The 16,822-nt window shown below is 32.0% G+C and overlaps 2 long non-coding RNA genes and 1 pseudogene across 4 annotated transcripts; all 3 read left to right on the forward strand.

Annotated features, from left to right (window-relative positions):
* The first annotated feature begins 5,674 nt into the window (after window positions 1-5,674).
* Window positions 5,675-7,883, forward strand: LOC147520130 (uncharacterized). Its single transcript, XR_015214373.1, has 4 exons — window positions 5,675-5,741; window positions 6,466-6,830; window positions 7,077-7,138; window positions 7,284-7,883. It is a non-coding gene; the product is annotated as an uncharacterized LOC147520130 (long non-coding RNA).
* An 11-nt stretch (window positions 7,884-7,894) lies between these two features.
* Window positions 7,895-10,592, forward strand: LOC147520131 (uncharacterized). Of its 3 annotated transcripts, none has more exons than XR_015214376.1 (4): window positions 7,895-9,448; window positions 9,567-9,659; window positions 9,795-10,039; window positions 10,124-10,592. It is a non-coding gene; the product is annotated as an uncharacterized LOC147520131 (long non-coding RNA). The 3 variants fall into 3 exon arrangements; XR_015214375.1 differs by having other exon boundaries at window positions 9,347-9,448; window positions 9,567-10,039; window positions 10,124-10,202; window positions 10,328-10,592; XR_015214374.1 differs by having other exon boundaries at window positions 9,080-9,448; window positions 9,567-10,039.
* A 5,789-nt stretch (window positions 10,593-16,381) lies between these two features.
* Window positions 16,382-16,475, forward strand: LOC147520132 (U5 spliceosomal RNA; annotated as a pseudogene).
* The last annotated feature ends 347 nt before the right edge of the window (window positions 16,476-16,822 follow it).

A 16,822-nucleotide genomic window follows, 5' to 3' on the forward strand; every position in this document is an offset into this window, starting at 1 on the left:
TAAATCTTAAATGCTAGTTCTAGAAGTAGTGGAAAATATAACTATAATAATATAATAAAACATCTCAATATTAAATTAAATCTTCTATTCTTTTTTACTCCAAATAAATGAGAAATTTTTAGGCATTCAATGTCAGAAGTATAAAAAATTCCAAAAATTCCTTAATAACTAATAATTAAAGTTGAGTCTAAAAGATTTTTAACAAAAAGAATAAACTAACAATGGAAAATACCCCGTATTTTCGTATTTTCCACAATGATAGAAACCATGCACATTTAACATTAGTAAAAAAATCTATTAAAAAGAGATATCATTCGATATCATGAAAAACACGTATTGGTGATCGATTCTAACAAAAATGACAAAAGCAAAATAACAAGAATTTCATAGAGAGCTTTTACTTTCCGCCCTTGGGGTGGAAGCTGAGTCCTCCATGCTATTAATTAACATGAAAGAATTGAATAATTAAATACGAGATATAATGAACATTGAAACCGCCTTTATTGCTTTGACGTTGATTTTCAAAAAATTACACTCTAGAGCACTCTTCTTAACTAATTAAATCAACTAAAACTACAAAACAAAATTTCTACTAATTGAATACTAGAATGATGATCATTTCAATGCCAATTCTCTTATCTATTTATAGTTTATTTGAACAAAATCTTGATGCATATAATATTTTCACATAAAATAGAAATAATATTTGGGATATGTGAAGAAAATATAAGAGAAAAGAATTTAGGAAATGGACTATAAAAGAAATATTATCAAGGCATGATGAATGAATGAAATATTAATTTGTAATCAAATAAAACATAAAATGAAATGATATGGTTTTGAATTAGGAATGGAGTGATTGACAAGAATATAAGGTATTACGGAATGATTTGATATAATGAAATCAAGGGAATAAATAATCAATGGAAATGGGGATATTTAATGTGGTGAAAATGGTAAGAATATATGGTGGTAGGTGCAATTATTTTTCTTGATTTCCTTCTATAATTTCCAATTGTCTAACATTTTCTTCCATTTTTTATAGCACAATATATTTCATGAGCTCTCACTTATTGATTCTTTAAATGATCATCTTTGGCTTATGGGCTCGGGCTTTGATTAACATCTTTATTTCATATAAAAAATATTAAACCAATTTATTACAACATATTTTGCATCAGACTTTTCCAAAGACATGCACATATATGCAAATAATCTTTTATGACAAAAAATGTGCATAATGTCATGGAATAAAACGAATAATATATGGTTTTACGATAAAATTACGCAATTAAACATAAATGATATTATATAATGCTTATAAAAATATATATAATATATATACAATTTTAGGCATTTATCATCTCTCTCTCTCTCTCTCTCTCTCTCTCTCTCTCTCTTTCCTTTTTCAGTCTAGTGGGGCAAAAGAAAAAACGAACCAGCTCAAATGGCTAACTCGCCCACATTTCAAAAAATTGCAGTTTGTTAGAATCGATGGACAGCTCCATTGGCTAGCTCGCCCACATTGCTTTAAAGGAGCACATATATACAGATGATAGCTTGCCCAAAAAGTACAATTTAGTTAGATTTCTCAAACTCACTACATTTTGTGGGTTACACACTCGGATACTAAAAATAGACTTTGACAACTATATTTGTGGTTTCTTATCGTTACATGTTTGTTAATCAAGTTGATCACTACACGAAAAACTGATCCCAACTTTTCCGTCGAAAAGAAAATAGTAATTATAATAGTATATGATTCACCAAAAATAGTAGTTATAATAGTATATGATTTACCCAAAAAAAATAGTAATAGTGTGTTAGTAGTATGTAGCAACCCCCATTGAGTGGCAATCCTGGATCCACCCTGCCAAAAGTAATTCTTGCATGTTTCATTCTCATATGACTATCGATTTGTGTTTTAGATAGGCAGATGGATGTGAGATGTGAGATGTGAGGTTTGTTGATGTTGTTCGCATATTGGTCACCATGTGTGATTTACAAGTACTAGCAAATATGCCATGTGTTTTGCACGTGGAAGCATGTGTAGCATTTATTAGCCCTCTCTGGGCCCATATAATGCCAAAAAGTGGAGAATAATTAATGGGTCATTACTCATACTAAAACAACTTTTTAGTAAACTAGTTTTGAGCATGTGCTGCTGCTGCATGTTTTTTTTTTTGGCTATAATATGGTGGGACCATGGGACCAGAGCCAACAAGCAAGAAATGAGGCTCAACCACTTGGTTATAATCCGGTTGAGTAAAAACACCCTCCCAATGGCCCATACTACATAACCTCCCTATTATTTAGGCCTCATTAAATAACCCCCCTGTTTTCCAAAAAAGATATAAAATCTATACTATTTTTTATTTCTTATTTTATCTTATTTTCTTTTTTACCCTTTTGAGAAAATTACAGATCCATCGTCACTACAAGTCTACAACAAAAAAGAACACAGTTTATCTAAGCAGATAAAATAAGGTTTAACCTCTCTTGTTGACGAACGAAAGTTTGACGTTGAAGAGATTCCACTATTTTTTCATTGAAAAATAAGGTTCGGCAATACACTTATTTGAACTTTTGATTCACCTTTTTTCAATCTTCGATTTTTATTTTACTTGTTAAATTCAAGCCATGAAAATGTATTGTCATGTTTTACATAGTGTTTCATTGGTGATATTGTCATGTTTTAAAATCGCTGAGCTTTTTAAGTTTTACAGATATATGACTATGTTAAAATACATTTACACAGATTCATTCATCAGTTTTTCTTTGTTGTTTTTTGCAAATGCAGACATGGATGGGACTGTTCTTTTTGTTATTATCTACGATACCTAAACGATGAGTGCCAGTGTTTGGACGAATTGTATGATTGTCGATTTGAAATGTATAATTTGTGAAAAGTGGTCTGACGTTACTCCTTTGTCTGTAAACCTTTCTTTTGTAAGGAATTTGAAGTGTATTGTAATAGATACTGACTCGGAGCTTCATTCCCTTGCTTGCTTCAATTTGGTTAAAGGTTTTGATACATTTTTAGTTCTTTAGAGTTAGGGAAGTATTCTTTGTGTTGCCCTGGAAGGGCTCAAAGAGTGGCTGCCTAGAGGAAGTATTTTTTGTGTTTGCCTTAAGTGGTGATTCATTGAATGACTGCCTAATTAGGAAGTACTCCTTGATGTTGCTCTCGGTAATACATTGAATGGATGCCCGAGTTTATATAAAAAGAAATAAGATATTAATAGTATAAACATAGGAACAACCTTAAATAGAAATAAGTATTAACGATGTTTCATCCAAGAAGGCATCAACACTCGCTTGATTGCCTAATTGTAGTCTACTTATGAGAACAACCATGAATTGAAGCAGAAGGTCACGGATTAAATGTATCGGTGGATTCAAATCTCTTGAATTCCCTCTCATAGAATCAATAACTAGTGTAGTTTAGTTTAGCTTAACATTAGTAATTCATAATCTCTACAACCATTGTTTTTAATCTCTTAAACCCCCTTTCCAATCATGTCCTTATTCACAATACAACTTAAAAGTTGAACGATAGTCTACTCATTATTTACTCATTCGAGGATATAATTAGGTTTTGATCTCGTATAGTTTTGGTCAATGACATCCATCATCATCCATAATCTCGATCACATACCATTCTCAACCATCAAAACTAAGTGTGTCAGGTATCTGTGGATATCCTATACTTATTTAACGAAGGAATGCATATTATCTGTTAATGTTTATTCAACCTTACATGTTTGGTCTACCTATGGATAATTCAAAACAATTGAACAAACAAACAAACAAACAACATTTATTGTCACTATTATAACATCCAAGAACATAGTTGGTTCACTGTGGTGAATACCAAACTATACATAAAGTGAATGCTTTAAGTCAATATTCATAGACAAAGTTAGGTTGGAATTACTGTGGTGAACCCCAACTTATACGTAATATGAATATTCAACACCTTAGGTTTTGACAAGTAAAATTTTAAGATATATGAATCGAGACTTTAATAAACAAAATAATACTCACTACATCAAAAGCTTTGATTATTAACACAAATAACTATAATTTAGATTAAAATCTAATGATGAACATAATAGTGTCATTGCAATACCACATGTGGGTAAGTACTACACACACACACACACGAGGTGTTCACTCCATAATATTATGATAATGAACGTATATTATAATTGTGAAACCACATATAGGCATGTATCACAACATACAAAGAATTCACTTATATTTAGGGCTAAGTCATTAAGTACGTCAAAATTAGATAGGTATGTTACCTGTGGGCTGTCAATTCCATATCTAACTTTTTAGTACACATTATCACACTAAATTAAATGATACTTACAACTTCTCAATGTTGAGTCATTGTGGTGACTACCAAATGATCAATCAACTGTATATCAATTCGTGTAACTTCATTAAAACCCCAATGGATCCTTAATCATCATTATAAATAGCATTATACAATGTCACTAACAATAATATGATGAAGTATTCACAATATTTTAATATTGGGCCACTGTGGCAGTTACCAATACAATTTAATTTGTGAGTACCAAATCGTTAAATAACATTGATTAACGTACATCATAGTGCAAAACTAAACATGCAGCGGAATAATTAACGTGTGTACTTTCATAATGTACATGATCAAAAAGTTCACTATGCAATAATATTTATAGTGGAAATTAATATACATCAATAATATTAATAAACCAAAAGAAATATTTATTCTATCATATTGCAAGCTTTGAACATAATAAAGCAAATAATGCATGCAAGTTCATAAGTCGAAACCCAATTCAACTTAGCAAGCTATAAAGATTATATAAACTTCCAACTTTAATATCGGAATTCTTAAATTTTCAAAATCACTTTCAAGGTTGTTCAATACGTAGGGTTTGAAATTTTTTTCGTAATGGCTATTCATACGTCAAAAAGGGACTTTAAATGAGTGTTGTGTGTCCAAACGAAGGTTAATCGCCCTAAATTAGGCCTGTTTAAAAGCCACTTTAATGTTCAAAATCTGCCTGTCCATTATGGTTCAGATCTGACCTGGTTTTTATGGGTTAGACTGGACCTATCATTATGGGTCAGGTCCACACCCGAGCTATTAATGGGCTAGACCGATCATTATGGGCCAAAACTGACCAGATCCTTATAGGCCTCGATCTGGCCCAGTTTAAAAAAGGTCAACTTGGACCTATCTAAATAAGGAAACAGGTTTGGTTCTTGGGCCAGTCTAATAGCTGGTTGGGTTGAGAAAATTAGGCCCAAACAGAACGGTAATGTGGGCTGGAACAAACAAAACATAAGGAGTATAAGCCGAAAGTTATATTAAACTTAAAGCCCAAAAGAAATTGAATTGTTGAACCCCAAGGAAATCTTACTATATTAGAAAATTTTGGGGGTCGATGAACATGAATTTTTACGTACGTCACAGGGATATTTTAGTAATTTTACTATCCAAATAAATTAAAAGAAAAAAGCGAGTAATTTCTCTCTCTGCTCGGTCTCTCCTTCATCTCCCCTGTTTCTCTCTGCCGAACCTCTCTCTTTCTTCCTCTTTTGTCTATGCTAAATCTTCGTCAGCTACTGTCAGAAATTTCATAACTTCATCACCTCCACCTCCCCCACCCACCCACCCCAAAAATTCTCTCTCTCTGTACGATATTGTTTCTGCTACAATATTCTATTTCGACAAAACGGTAAGATTTTAATTTTTTTTATTTTTTTTTATTTTTTTATCGTTTGTTTAATTAGTTACTTATATTTTATTGTTTATTTGGTTGTAGTTTAGTATTCGTTGTTTATAATTACTGTTTGGATTGGGTGCAATCTCCTACCCACCATATAATTCAAGAGTTTGAATTGATTTTAATAATTTATTTGTTCCTTTGTTAATTGATTAGAATCGTGGGGAGCTTAGGGGAGAACGTAAGTGAAGTAAAAGAAGGCGATACTGTTGTTGTTCCAACGATTATACATACCGGATTGTCGAGAGTGCAAAGGTTGTCTGTCATAAAATAGCAACCTACATGTTCTAACTTCATTCCCTTTTAGTATCTCTTCTTGGATGATACATACCGGATTGTCGAGTGTGCAAAGGTTGTCTGTCATAAAATAGCAACCTACATGTTCTAACTTCATTCCCTTTTAGTATCTCTTCTTGGATGCCTAGAGACAGGACAAGCAAATCGATTCACAGACACTAAAGGGGAAGTGGTGTACCATTTTATAAATGTATCGAGTTTTAGTGAATATACTGTGGTTGGTGTCGTGCATTTGACGAAAATAGACCCATCAGTCCCTTCAAATAGTGAGTGCCTCCTTAGTTGCAGAGTATCAAAGGGTAACAAGGAGTCACTGTTTGGAAGAAAATAGACCTGATAGCATGTGAACTACCATTAATTTCTTATAAATTGTCTGCAGGTATGGGAGCTACTTGCAAAACTGCTAACGTAGAAGCGGGATCTACTGTGACTATATTTGGGATAGGAGCCATTAGACTGGCGGTACATTGATTCTTAATAGCAACAACATTGACATTGACATATCTTTCAATCGAGCAAATCAGACTCTCGCATCTTCATTAATGAGGTGTAACAAAGAAAAACATTGTTCTTATTGGATTCCAGTAGAGATATTAGGAATTACTGCAAGTAATACACAAATGTCCTATCACCAAAGAGATGGTCCTACTATAAGTTTATTGTAATAGGTTACAGAGGGAGCAAGGCTTTGTGGAGCTACTAGAATTATTGGCGTGGACTTAAATCCGGATAAATTTGAACTTGGTATGGATTCATCTCACCCTGTTTTCTCTGATGGATTTTAGTCATTTAGGAACATTAAAAACTTAGCATGTTAGCCATGTCTTTGTTGTGCAATTAGTCAACTGTCACTACTTCATCCAAAAGAATAAAATCATATTAACTGGATGACTAACTGACTATAGGTTTATCTATCAGTCACTTTTCTTTATTAGCAACGACTTTATCTTTTTATAAACCATTTACCTTTCATACTGCTGAGTCCTGCAGGAAAGAAAGTTGGAGTCACAGACTTTATTAACCCGAGCGATTGTACTAATAAACTTAGCAAGGTAATATTTTCAACTTTACAATATTACATTGAAATAACTTGGTTTTTTTGGAGCTACAAGTCAATTACCTTCCCTATATGCTGAAAAAAAAAAAAGGAAAAAAAAAAAGGTTAATTGAAGCAAAATATTCGCTATTTGTGTATAGATGGGGGTGCAGACTATTGCTTTGAATGTGTTGGATCAGGATCATTGGTGTAGGAAGCATTTGCTAGCTGCCGAAAGGTATTACTTTATATCTTTTATTTACACCTGCTTCAAAACTGTAACTTGAAACCTTTTGTTGTACACAATATAATGCACAAAATATGAGATTCATTTCTTTGAAATCGTTAAAGTTGAAGTATTGTGTACTATATGAGAACATGAAACCAATGATCGATTAGTTTGTGTTTTCATGTCTGTATTATTAATACGTACGTGTGACATTTCAATGATTTTTGGTCATTGTATCTTTGAAATGAATTTTGAAGTAGAAGTGGGTGTAATGATATTTGGACAGTAATTTAAGCACAGATGGAATTAGTCTCCCCATGGATAAATTTCCAAATTACCCATCAAGCTTGGAGGTTGATCGAACAATTTCAGATACATTATGTGAAGATTTAGCTAAAAAAGACGTCAGAGATACAAGAAGTAGTGTTGTTTTGAGTAATGGAAATGATATGTGCATGGAAAAGAACAAAGCCATTCGAAAAAAATCATTTTCTTCTCATGAACTCCCAACTTGATTATCGAAAAAAAAAAAAAAAAACTCCCAGCTTAACAGATCCAGTTCTAGAGTCCACAATGGAAAAGGTACATGGAATAATTTGTCTTATATCATGGGGTATATATTTAGTTATTGTTTCAACTTTTAATCATGTTTTATTCATTTTAGCTTTTGAGGACACTACTTCACAAGAAGATTTATCCCCAAAACTCTTCTACAATCTCAGTAAAGAGGTACCGGGGGATAGACATAGCTCAAAAGTTATGTAACATGGACACGCCATATTTCAAATATATAAAAAAATGTGTATGTGTCTGTACATATTCTATGTGATATTCTTCATTTTTATTTTTACTTTTATTTTTATTTTATTTTATTTTTTTAGACATATTAGACACTTCGTATCCGTGTCAATGTAACTTAGCTTAAAAAATAACAAGGAAGACCAACAGGAGGAGAAACGAGATAGTGGTTGCAAATGGGTCAAGACAGATTCTGAATGTAGGTTTTTCTACTTCGCCTCCTTATCGCATATATGATGATTCAGCATGAAGACGCAGTTTTAATGGTTGTTACTAGTTTTGAAGTAACTGCTAATAAGTAGGAACAATTGGTAGTTGCACCTGATGTTGTGATGTTAACTGGTGTTGTTGTTGCAACTGCCATTTTTTTTTTTTGGAGTTAAGGTTGAACAATCTGCTCAGAGTTGCTAGAGCCTCAGACAAAAGGCTTATTGTAAAGAAATGAGCATCCATGAAATAATAAAAGGTTAAGTGGGCATGCTTGCTGCACTAGCTTAACGGCGTATCGGCCACTTAGAGTACACTACTTACAGCACACTACTGATTAAGGATTCTGGATTGCAACACATTACTTAGAGTTTCGACTCAACTCTGTTGAGTTTAATCAATGCTTGAGGGTGGGTATGGTTTGCTAATACTATTTGTCTCCTTTGCAATTTTGATACCTAGGAATTCTTTTCTTTATTATATTATCTGAGCGAGTTTAGTTTATTAAGATTGACTATTTTTCCACGCACAAATTTGGACGTTAAATAAATACGTTTGGTTCCTATTTTTTAAGATTTTTTTTTTATAAAAATAGCTTTTAAGAAAAATCTCAACAAAACATGTTTATTCAAAAACTGTTTTTAGAATAAATATTTTTTCAAAAAAGCACTTTTTGAGAAAAACTGATTTTTGGAAAAAATAGGATCCAAACACCCACTAACTTTTAAAACATCTATTTCTTTTGCTTAATCTTCTCCGATTTTCCATCTCTGTAAAACCCACTTTGCAGAGTATTGTTTTGATTTTTGGTGTTGGAAATTGTATTTAGATATGAACTGACACCTCCAACCATTTGAAGTATTCGAATCGTCCATGACAAGAACGACTTTCGTCATTGAAAGATTCGGAAAAGTATGTCAGTTCTCTTGATTCCCCATTTGTCGACCCGAATCACATTTTATTTTTTTAATTATTATTATTTTTTCAATCTATGTTCATTCACTCAAGGAAGAGGCAATCCCTATTCCAGATCAATCTGCTATTACTAAGGATAATGTCAGCATCTTGATTGATGGAGTGCTTTATGTTAAGGTATAATAACGTTCTCAGCTCTTTTTTGTTCATTGGGAAAAAATAGAAAGCTATAATGTGTATTTAGTTTGTTGATGTTGAGAGTTCCTCTTTTCTAATAATGGTGTCTCTGTTGTAGGTTGTGGATCCACACACAAGGCATCCTATATATGGTGTTGACTGTTGAGAATCCGATATTTGCTATTATTCAACTTGCTCAGAGACCAATGGGGTAGCGAACTGACATCTTACTTAATTAACTTGCCTAAAGTGGGGTTGTGAAACTTAGAATTGTCAGGATTTCAAATATTTGAGTATTTAATAGAGTTGCAAACTAACTTGTAAGACAATGTCAAATCTGTTGTAGTGTTTTTGAAGTAGCATTGTTTGACTTGAACCAAACAAGTTCAATGGAGCTAGGTACTGTGGGATCTTAAAGACAGAAGCTTGTGGAGATGTTTAATAATCCTGCAAATGTGAGGTCATGTGCACACTGATATCACCTAGAGCTGGATCTTTGGGCTTCAATCTTCTGGCTACATATTGTGTAATAGTTGTCAATGGTTCATGGAATCCAACTCACGATCTTTAGGCTATGTATATTGCTTGGAGGTATGCATTTACCTGAATATCAAACTTCCGGTTAAAATGTTTCTTTTCTGATGTTGCTTTTTATTCAAAATCTTTTCCTTGTAGGTATGGCCAAAGGAAACCACTTTTTGCTTATCGTTTGATGGTACATGGCACAATGGAAGAGAAGATATATAAACATCAGGTATTTGCAAGATTTGAAGAGTGTTAGAACTGGGTTAGAAAGACACTCCTACAATAATATTGTGAAATATGTTAAGTTTCTAGCTGAAGTATTAGATGATAGTTACTGTTGAGTCATGCGAATAGGTCACAAAGGAAGGACTTGCTGCAAGGGTTGTGGATAAACAACAAATACACAGGATTTTGTCTTAATATGTATTATGTCAAGACTATGTACATATGCATAATTGAGAGAATATTTGATTGGCTTCACTCGAACTCCTTACTGGATAATAACTGAATTGAATTTTGGATAACTTGTGGACAAGTAAGATGCCTTACTATTTTAAAAGTACTTTTGACTCCGTCTTTTTTAATATGAAGGATTGGAAATTATGCCTTCCCTAAATTATTTACCGGACTTTGGTTTATTCATGATTGCGATTGATGGTTGAGTAACTTAGTCTTTGGTTGTGTACATGCATTCTTCTTGGAAGTTATAATTTGATAGAGATATTTCACTTAAAAAAAAGTCATTGTAATTAAAGAGAAATTGTTTTTAATGCTCTGTCTGGATGTAAATGTTTCACTTCATTTCTAAGTAGGCGTGAGCCAACTAAAGGGTCAAGCTTTCTTGTACTCCTGAATGCTTACAAGCATTTGTTACACTTTTATTTTATGTCTTGGCATTCTAGGAAGACAATATAGTGCAACATGAATTGAGGTTGTGTTTTTTTTTACGAGGAGACTTCACACTGTTTACTATCTCCTTAACTAGGCACTTATGATTAAGGTATGTACTTTATCTCAAGGAGAATATATATCAAGAATTGTATAGTTTGATGATGTTTGTGTTGAAATTAGCTGACTCCATCATCTACTACACATAAAAGGGAGTTAATAGGAATATTTGTATGATGTACTGTTGTTATATTTCAAGTAGTTCATTGTCTACTTATTTTTCCTTTGGCTTTATTATTATTTTCTTTTACTCAAGTGCTGCCATGCGTTGATATCTGGATGATGCTTCATATTACATATAAAATTAACTATCAGAAAGAAGACAACTCTACTGATAGAAGAAAGTGCGAATATGAGCATTCCTTACCATCCTCACTGAGGCTCTCACCTCTCTTCCTATGCACTACCTATAAGTCCCAATGCAATATGTATAGTGCTATTTGCTAACGTTATAAGATATGGTAGAACCAGAGTTATTTACTACTGGACTCTCTTGCTAACGTATACTGTTCTTATCAATTTTTTTTTCTTACTTGTGCAATATACCGTACCTTTCTTGATTCACTTGCTCTTTAATTTTGTATAGTCATAGTGGAATGAGAACTTCGTGATGCGGATGCATGGATCGATTAACAAATGAATAGATGACAACTAGGTTTTTTGGTGTTGGAAGTGCGCACAAGAAGCTAAGATATAGCTAGGATAGCGTTAACGTCATGTAATTTTTTTTTTTTTCTTTATTATGATTCTTTTGGTATTGGAATGTCTTATTTTGTTGGGAGTCAAACTAGATGATAAATACTTGATTTGATCGATGAAATCAATAGAAGTTAATTGTTTTGAATGTTGTCTCTTTTTTCCCGAGTGGAAGTTTCCATCATAAAACAGGTTAATGTGATTTTCGTTGTGATGTTTTGATAATGTGGATGTTGTTTGTCATAAAGTAGGTTAATGAAATTTTGGTTATGACGTACAGGATGCAGGTTGAGAAATGAATGTATATGATCGAATACAAAAATGAGAATTTTTTTAAAAAAATATATACATTAATGCCGCTTTTGGGGAAATCGACATAATATCTGTTAAAAGTGACACAACCAACTACTCTTATGTGTCGCTTTCTTTTTCAATGAAGTTCTTGTGTAGTCAGTAGACCCCCGTTTTTCTTTAAAGAAGTAAGATGTTAACTGGACCACTGGAGCACTTGTTTTATAAAACAATAGTTGCGTAAAAAAAAAAAAAAATATATATATATATATATATATATATATATATATATATATATATATATATATATATATAATATATATATATATATATATATATATATATATATATTTGTGTCTTTTTCTATTTTAGTAATTAGAAAAGATACTTGGACCTAGGGGTGCCAACGGGTCGGTTTTGGGTCGGGTTTTAACAGTTTCGGTTTCGATTTTACTATTTGCGGTTTTATCGGTTTCGGTTCTCAACGGTTTTAGTATGAGAATTATATAACCCAACTCAAAACCATCAAAACCTACGGGTTTTTTTTATCGGTCTTGGTTCTAATTCGGGTCTTTATTATTTATTATGATTATTAAATAATTTCAATCATTTAAACACTAACACTTGTTTTTATTTTTATTTTTTCCTATATGATAATATTTTATGTATAATTAGTGATGTATCAACAATCATATTTACATCAATCTATGAACATATATCAATCATACACGTTAAAATGTTTACCATTCATGTGATAATTTCAAACTTTGATATATAAATTTAAATAATGAAATATCTAACCCCAAAAATTTGATTTTTTTTTATGTGCATACACATATATTTGTTTCATTGTATTAACTCGATCGTGTACACGTGTAACCACATATATTTGTTATACAATCACATACATTTGTTATATAATCACATATATTTGTTACCTTGATATATTTTATGTGCATACATATATATTTATACACGTGTTTTAACTCGCATTTTAAACCGAGCATGTGAGTACATGCGTCTTACAATTACATCTCATCACTAATTTTTAACATGAACACTATATATTGGTATATAATAAGTGCGCGTGTGTACCACAATATATTAAGCATGTGTATATTTAAATATACACGTACATAAGTTAATAAATATAAAATGTATTAGTTAATTCATAATATACACGTTGACATTATTATTAACATCTATAATACACTTGTTTAATGTATTGTTATAAAATATACACTAGTTTTTGAGCCCGTTCAACGAACGGGGACCGTTTTCATATAATTAATTTAATTTATTTTTAATATTTTATAAATTTAATTTTTGAATTATTATGTATGTACTAAAACGTTTTAACTATAGAATATTATAATGACCGTTTTCATCTAATTAATTTAATTTATTTTTAATATTTTATAAATTTAATTTTTGAATTATTATATACAAAAAAGTTTTAACTATATAATAGTATAATAATTAAAATTTTGATAAAAACACAAATTTCTAGAAATATTCAATCTACTACCTTGATAGTTAACCATTTGATAGTCTAAAAGCTTATGCATACAAAAATAAAACCAAAACTCGGATAACTAACGAAGAATTTTGGTTATGTAAAGGATAAACAAATTTTACCCTTTTACATTTTGTAAAAACAAACTGACGTCAACTTTAGATTGCCTATGGAACTCCCACATGTAGCAATTTTATTGGTGGTGCGCACAAAACATGACAGTAAAATATAAAGTGAATCCACCAAGATAAACATCGAAAAAGAAAAGTTTATATCATATGCAGTTCATATGCATGTTGCATTGATAAGTTAAATCACAACATTAGGAACTATATGAAGCTCTGCAGGCTCACTAACAATTACATCTAATAAACCTATGACATTAATAACTTCTCTATGAACTCTATTGTAAGTCGTCATAGTTATTCAATTCCATGAAATCCATCATCTTTTCATTAAAGAACTTGACAGTAAATACACCATCATATAAGTTAGTGTGGCTAAGTTAGTGCATGAAACTTCTCTAAATATTTCATCCGAACACTCGTATGTTCCTTTGAGAAATACAAACGAATTAGAAAGGCAATAGAACGGTTTACTTGAAATAGTACTCGTAAAAGGAGTGTTAATGAACCAAAATTTGTAACACTACGGTTGCTAGGTGTATTTTCGGATCTTTTATACATTCTTCTATTTTTTAGCCTTTATCCAACATATTACCAAAATGCCTTTCATGAATGCTAAAGACTTGGTGAATAATCGAGTAGTTTTACTCTTCGATGTCACGTCAAATTCGATAAAAGCAGCATCAAAACTCATTGGTCTAACAGAATTATCAAAACCTTGTGATCTACATGTAATTCAGACTCGTTTGATCATGTTGTACTAATCATGTTGGTAAGAGTTTACAATGTATACACCTAGACAATCCTTACCCGAAAAGGACAGCCAAATCTATTAGTGTTTCAACTTATAATGGTGAGTTTTGTATGCTTCGTTTTTTACCCTTAAATTGGACCATACTGGTGAAGCTAATCAAATCCTAATTATCAAAATCTTCATATCTCTTTGTGTAAAATAGCATAAGCCTCTTAATTTTAACCTTTGCCAACTTATCAATGTTGAAAACACTATGTAAGATGTTGCATTCAATACCACAATGTAACTCTAGGCTACCAATTGAGAGTAATGTTCTACTGAGATAAAATGCAAAAATACCAACTTAGTTACGTAAAGTAGGGAATACCAAAGTATGTATTCTCAATCGTCAGTGCTCAAGACACCGTACCATCAATTAATTGGTCATTACACCAATACTTTAGAAAAAAAGTAAATGAACAGACTCATCTCATGCATACAATATATATGCAGAAAAGTATGCCACCAAAACGAAAGGTTAAAGCAAAAAAACTTTAAAATTATTAGTCGTATTAATAATGAAATAACTTACTTCCAACATGAATGCCACTGTCTTCTAATTGGAAACTCTTTGGTTCTACCCACACGTGCTAGTATTATGGTGGTTTTGACGCGTGGAAGTCCATGCTAAGGGATGTACCGAATAATACATATTTTATAATTAGGCAAACATAACCATCACAATAACAACCACATAAACTTTATGTTTCAGTCAAAAGAAAAGTTGGAAAATTGAAGGTCACAATTCCGCAAACTTGAATAGTGTAGTGAGTTAAATTTGGTGTGTAAGGGTAAAAAGTATGATCAATGAATTTTTATTTATATTTAAAATATTACAAATAGGTCTGCAACTTTGCCTAATGTTATTTGAATATGGTTTAACATTGTTTGAACAAAGTGTTAGTGTATTTTGTATGTATGAATAGTGTATCCAGCCAATAAAAAGCCCAAAGTCTTCTAATTAGGTATGTATTTTACAAAAGCCCAAACTTTGGCCCATAGTTGTGTTTGGTCAGAGTATTATTTATTAATAACTTTTTGTTCATGTATAAATTTGCACTGGAGTTTTTAGTAATAACCAACAGCTTATCCAGTCAAAAAAATGTGCAAAGAACGTCAAAAGCCTAAAGTCTTTTAATTATGTATGTATTTTATTAAAGCCCAAACTTTGGCCCATAGTCGTGTCCTTGGTCAGAGTATTATGTATTAAGAATTTTGTGTTCATGTACAAATTTGCACAGTAGTTTATAGTAAAAACGAATAGCGTATCTGGCCTAAAAAAATGTATGAACAATTTGAAAATACCAAAGTGTGCAAATTATCGGGCCTATAGTCCATTAATTTGTTGTTCTTTTTAAATTGTTTGGGCCTTATTGTTTACTTTTCAAAAAACCCAAGTAAAGCCCATTAGATAACCCATTAGTCGTCTGATGTAAATTTTGTTAGGAGTTTCTCTTCTGGTTTCGTCTATCAGGGTGAAATTCAAGACCTTTTAAACATTGCGATCCTTGCACTTGTAAGTCCACCTTTTACTTCACCTGCAGTAAGTCTATAATACCTAGCACCTCTTACAAAATTTACTCTAGGAACTGAAGCAGTCTAGGTTGTGTATCCCTCAGAATCTCTTGGAGGTTTGGAGTCAAAACTCCAATGATTTTGCTGTCAATTTGAAGTTTTATCAGTTTCTAGTAGCTATAGAGAGAGATATTTACCTATTGAAGCTAGATTTTTTAGCAACCTGGTAAGTCCCATTTCAATTTGCAGGAGGAGAAGTTGAATCCTTTCTTGTCAAAACTTTTAAGCTTGAGCCAGATTCCTACAAAAGCTTTGCTAGCGTAAGGGTGAAATTCAAGACATTTTAAAAATTGTGAAGTTTATAACTTTGTATGTTCACCTGAGTCTAGCATTCTTTTATTGCGGGAGAAGATCTTGGTGGTCTTGTGAGTGGTTGATAAACTGCGATTGCTGTTTTCTTTAGGAAGTCCCATAGCTGTGAGGCTTAAGAGACAAAGAAAGGTCTAAACATAGGCAGTTTCCCGATGAGCATAGAGCGAACTATTCTTTCACCTTTTACTAAAGAATACCATGAAGCAGAATACTTCTATTTTTGAAGGGATTTCCTTTCGGAATCCCACCAACTCAAGCTAAAATGTTGCTAATGGAGAAGTGTTTATATGCAACTTTCAGTAGTTTGATGCTGCTAGTGTGTGAGATAAATGGAGCTTAATGAAGTATTTTCACTGCAATATATATTAGCTGCGTGAAATAAACTTACGGGACTGATACCTCAGAGTTAAAGAGTTTGGTACAATATAATCAATGATGTGTGTTTTTTTAAAAGATCATCTGGTATTTGGCATTAGAATACTGAAGGAGGAACTCACTATCTCATTAATATTTGGAAGACACTCTCCAGTATTTACATTGTAGAATGTTCAGGGCATCCACTTATTGCAGTATGGAAATAGTTGATCACCTAT

This window comes from Coptis chinensis, chromosome 2 (genome assembly GCF_015680905.1).
Source record: "Coptis chinensis isolate HL-2020 chromosome 2, ASM1568090v1, whole genome shotgun sequence".
NCBI lineage: Eukaryota > Viridiplantae > Streptophyta > Magnoliopsida > Ranunculales > Ranunculaceae > Coptis > Coptis chinensis.